This window comes from Canis lupus, chromosome 15 (assembly GCF_003254725.2).
Source record: "Canis lupus dingo isolate Sandy chromosome 15, ASM325472v2, whole genome shotgun sequence".
Taxonomy (NCBI): domain Eukaryota; kingdom Metazoa; phylum Chordata; class Mammalia; order Carnivora; family Canidae; genus Canis; species Canis lupus.
Window position 1 is genome coordinate 36,654,437 of NC_064257.1, and position 5,619 is coordinate 36,660,055.

General features: G+C 40.3%; 1 long non-coding RNA gene across 1 annotated transcript; it reads right to left on the minus strand.

Moving 5' to 3' along the window:
• Positions 1-415: 415 nt before the first annotated feature.
• LOC112654668 (uncharacterized) lies at positions 416-5,132 on the minus strand. The gene is made up of 3 exons (XR_003133220.3): positions 1,678-5,132; positions 1,457-1,600; positions 416-544 (listed from the first exon to the last, which is right to left on the minus strand). It is a non-coding gene; the product is annotated as an uncharacterized LOC112654668 (long non-coding RNA).
• Positions 5,133-5,619: the final 487 nt, after the last annotated feature.

Below are 5,619 nucleotides of genomic sequence, written 5' to 3' on the forward strand. Positions count from 1 at the left end.
GCAGTTTTGCATGACAGTTAAAAATCTAGACTCTGGGGCCCAATTGCCTTGGTGTGAATCTACTTCTACCACTTAACTTGGATGAGTTACTTTAACCTCCCATGCCTCAGTTTTCTTGTGTGTAAAAAAGTATAATAAATGAGGATCACATGAATTAATACATGGAAAGTACTTAGATTGGGTCCTGACACATAGTAAATGTGCTTTAAACGTTACCTGCTATCATTGTTATTCCACAGGGTAGCACTAACTCTGAAATTCCCCATAGTGAAGTAAGAATTTTTACAGCATGGGTGTAACATTTCTGTGCCTTTAACTAATATTGCTGCTGCCATGTGAACATTATTATAGATAATACCATTTGTCTTATTGTTAAGTTAAAAAAAATAAGCCAACCGTAATTTTTTCGAAAAGCATTTATTTTGACACAAGAGATTCCAGTCAGCCTTACAAACTTAGAGAGTAGAAATCCTTCCTGAACTGATGGAAAATGAATCCAATTTCAAATCCCAAAACAGTCTCCTGTTTTTGTTGCTCTTCTTCCCTAAAAAGACAAAACCTGATGCTTTCCCAGTGTATATAAAACAAATTTTAAAATCCATACATAGCGCAGTGTTTACCACCCACCCCCATCTCTGGTCATGAATATCACAAATTCTTTAAATTTCCCAAACATGAGATAAATGTCAGACCATTCTATAAATTGACTTTATGAAGCATTTCTGAGCTGAGCTTTCTGACATTCACACCAATGTTTCCATAGTAACTAATGTGTTCAGAAGGGGGAAAAGCAGGAGGAGATGAAGAACAAAGGAGATGATCCAAATAAAAGAGATGCATATGTAAGGGAGAGTAGAAGGTTCTATAAACTTTGAACCATTGCTTCTCGCAGGAGACTAGCATTCTTGTTCTTACAGGCAATTTCCCCTGTTGGTTGACTGATTCTGGGGTCTGTCCTGGAAAAACTCCCAAAGTTTGACCAGTTGACACCCAGTTACACTTGGACAATGACTCATTAGTGCCAATTTGGACTATCCCTTCCCCCTTTTATTTTAATCTTAATGTTTTCTCTATGGCGGGGGGGGGTGGGTGGGGGGGTGTTGTCCCTTTGTTACCATGGTAACAGTCACATAATTTGTGCCTGTCACGGAACTGTCAAAAAAAAAAAAAAAGCAATATCAAGCCGATTTATTTTTTTTTTATTTTTTTTTTTTTTTATCAAGCCGATTTAAAGAATAGTTAGTAACAGGGTAGGAGGCACATAGGTGTTAGTGATCATCACAGTTGGCAAAAATGGAAGTGAAAAGTGCTGGTGTGCTACTAAAACATAGGTTCTGTTTTCATGTCTTACTAAATGTGTCCTATCAATTACATTTAAAAGCAGATTTTAATAAATTATTCTCCTGTGATGTTGAAAGCATAGCATCTTTTTCTTACTGAACTTCAACAAACTTACTTCTATGAAAATGTGCTTCGATCCCCAAGTTGTTTGCAGGCTGGATCAAGTAAATGTCTAGAGAGGAGTCATTTTTTCAGAGTCATTTGGGGGATGGGATAGGTAGAAAGTGTTTACAGGCATCCGTCTCAGCAAAAGAGGTACCTGTGGTGAGCAATGCAATGACACTTCAAAATCTCCACGTCTCAATCCCCCCCAAATCTGTGACCATGTTCACTCACCTGGCAAAAGGGATTTTTTGCAAGTGTGATTAAGGATCATGAGAAAGGAGGAGTGTCCTGGATTATCCAGGTGAGACGAGTGTAATTGCAAAGAACGTTATGAGAGGGAGACAGGAATGCCAGAGTCCAAGAAGGAGACGTGATCGGTGGAAGCAGGGGTCGGAGTGATGAGGACCCAGGAGCCAAACAGTGCAGACGGCCTTTAGATGCTGGCAAAAGTGAAGAAAGAGATTCCTTCCCAGAGCTCACAGAATAAAGGCTGTCCTGCTGACGCCGTGATTTTTAGCTCAGCGGAATTGGCTTCAGACTTCTGACCTCTGGGACTATAGGAGGATAAATGTATATTGTCCTAAGCCACGAAGTCTGTGTGATTTGTTACAGCCGCCCTAGGAAGATAACCCAGCACCGATGGCAGGCTCTGGTGGCACCAGGCCCTCTAAGGCACTTGATATTTACCTTTACATTGCAGAAGTGAACGCAGCCATTGATGACCGTTGGCTGGGCATCTGGATGTACCTACCTGAGGGTACCAGAAGTAGGTGTCTCCCTAGGAGATACCTCAGGGCCCTCATGTCCAGCCATCAGGAAGGTGCCAGTCATGGCAAGGCCAGCTGCTGAAGTGAAGCCTCGGCTCGAACCCCTGGAGAGGCCAAGGGCTCACCAGTTCTGGGGGAAACATTCTTGAGCAAGAGAACACTTGCACTCACCGTCTGTCCATGACAGTGCACCTGTTTGCTGGCTGAGTGGCCTCATCCTTCAGCTAGACTGTAGATGTGTCAAAGTTCAACGTCGTGATTTCTGGGTGGCCTGCAAATCCCATGGTTCCAAGCGCCTTTCTGGATAATGGTAGATCTTTGGGAAACAGTAACTGGGGGAGTAACTGCTCCTCAGGTGGGTTTTATGTTGTCTTCTCTTCCCATGTGGATGCTGTGTTAGGCGCTTGATGTATATTGTCTCCCCAGGGCTTACCAGCGCTCTGAAGGAAATCTTAGACGTTCATTGTACAGATGAGGAAACAGAGATTCAGGAACTAGACCTGAAGGTCACAAAGTGAGCAGGTGGCTGAGCTGAGCTCAGAGCCCAGGTATGCCTCTGTGACCCTTCTCATTGCTGCCTTGCTGCTGGTCAGAGGCCCTACGCACTGACTGTCAGTGGCCTTTCTTGCCTATGGCCCTCAGTAAATGCCCTTGACCCTCTGAGCTCCAATGTTGACCCTTAATCCTCCTCAAACAGGGGGGTGGAAGAGCAGAAGGGAAAGGCTGGAGAGGGCTGAGAGCTTGAGGCCAGACAGGAGGAGGGATCCCTTGGGCCTTTAGTCACTGTTGACATTGGATAGGGATTGGATGACTATAAATTAGCACATTCCTATAGCTTTATGTTTTCTTGGTTTATTTTCCTCTTTTCCAACACCCAGTAATGCACTTATTAGATCATATTGTAATCCTATGTTTAATCTTTTGAGGAAATGCCATACTGTTTCCACAGTGGCTGCACCAGTTTGTATTCCCACCAATAGTGCATGAGGGCCCCCCTTTCCTCACATCTTCACCAACACCTGTTGTTTCTTGAGTTTTTGATTTTAGCCATTCTGATGGGTGTTGGATCGCATCTCATTGTGGTTTTGATTTGCATTTCCCTGATGACAAGTGATATTGAGCACCTTTTCATGTGTCTGTTGGCCATCCATATGTCTTCTTTGGAGAGATGTTTGTTCGTGCCTTCTGCTCATTTTTAATTGGATTACTTAGGTTTTTTTTTTTATTGAGTTGTTTAAGTGTTGTTTTATAGTTTTGTTGATTGTTTCCTCAGTTGTGTAGAAACTTTTTATTTTGATGTAGTCCCAATAATTTATTTTTGTTTTTGTTTCCCTTGCCTTAGGAGACATATCTAGAAAAATGCTGCTATGGCTGATGTCAGAGAAGTTATTGCCTGTGTTCTCTCCTAGGATTTTTATGGTTTCAGGTCTCACATTTAGGTCCTTAATTCATTTTGAGTTTATTTTTGTGTACTGTGCAAGAAAGTGGTCTAGTTTCATTTTTTTGCATGTGGCTGTCCAGGTTTTCCAAAACCATTTGTTGAAAAGACAGCCTTTCTCCCATTCCACATTCTTGCCTCCTTTGTTGACAATTACTTGACTATATAAAAATATATTTTTGGTGTCTCTATTTTTTCCCATTGATCTACTTGTCTATTTTTGTGCCAGTACTGTACTGTTTTTGATTATTATAGCTTTTTTGTATATCTTGAAATCTGGAATTGTGATAGCTCATGTTTTGTCTTTTTCAAGATTTCTTTGGCTATTTGAGCTCTTTTGTGATTCCAGACAGATTTTAGGATTTTTTAGGATTATTTGCTTTAGTTCTGTGAAAAATGATGTTGGTATTTTGGTAGGAATTGCATTAAATCTGTAGATTGCTTTGGGTAGTATGGACATTTTAACAATATTTGTTCTTTCAATCCTTGAACAGGGAATATCTTTCTACTTGTTTATGTCATCTTCAGTTTCTTTCAACAATGTTTTATAACTTTCAGTGTATAGGTCTTTTGCCTCCTTGGTTAAACTTATTCCTACATATTTTACTATTTTGATGCAATTGTAAATGGAACTGCTTTCTTAATTTCCCTTTCTGCTACTTCATTGTCAGTATATAGAAATGCAATGAATTTCTGTATATTGATTTTGTATCCTATGACCTTACTGAATTCATTTATCAGTTCTAGTAGTTTTTTGGTAGAGTCTTTAGGGTTTTATATATATACTGTCATGTCATTGTGAATACTGAAAGTTTTATTTCTTCCTTACCAATTGGGATGCCTTTCATTTCATTTTCTTGTCTCATCGCTGTGCTAGCCAATACCTTTAGTTCAGCCACGTGAGAACTTGAAAAGAGAACCCTGTACCCAGATGCCCAATCCACAGAAACTATGAGATAATAAATGAGTGTGGTTTTTGGCTGCTAAGCATGTGCTAATTTGTTATGCAGCAGTGGAAGACTAATACATCTTCCTGAAATTTATTTTAAAGGAAAAATCATTTTAGGTGGCTCTAGGGAGGAAAAAGACGCTGCCTATGTTTAGATACTGTTTGGAGAATTAGAAACCTTAAAACACCTTTAAAAAAAAAAGTTGAGAAGAGCATTTTCATTTGTCCGGGATTTGTTGTTACAACTATGTGACTCCCTTTAGTGACATAAGTTATCATCTCTGATCAGTTCCTTCCAGGGGGAACTCAGGGAGAAAGCTTTTCTGGCCCCTGAAGCCACTGGGAGCCTCTAGGTACACCTACCAAAGGGGCAGAAGATAGCTAATAACCCAAATGCCTTCGGAAGCTTTTAACGAGGGTATGAGCTGGAGGGAGGCTCACCACTCTTTCAATGGAAGAGACTCACTTTTTTTCTTGGGAAAGGGGTCAGTCCTTCAAAACACAAGGCTTCTCCTCAGGAGGATATTATTCTGTAGGTTCCACATCAACCCCAGCTACTATTTACCTCATGAGTGGCAGCTCTGTCCCTTTCTTTCTTTTTATTTTTTTATTTTTTAATTTTTATTTATTTTTTTAAATTTATTTTTTATTGGTGTTCAATTTAATAACATACAGAATAACCCCCAGTGCCCGTCACCCATTCACTCCCACCCCCCCCGCCCTCCTCCCCTTCTACCACCCCTAGTTCGTTTCCCAGAGTTAGCAGTCTTTAAGTTCTGTCTCTCTTTCTGATATTTCCCACACATTTCTTCTCCCTTCCCTTCTATTCCCTTTCACTATTATTTATATTCCCCAAATGAATGAGAACATATAATGTTTGTCCTTCTCCGATTGACTTACTTCACTCAGCATAATACCCTCCAGTTCCATCCACATTGAAACAAATGGTGGGTATTTGTCATTTCTAATAGCTGAGTAATATTCCATTGTATACATAAACCACATCTTCTTTATCCATT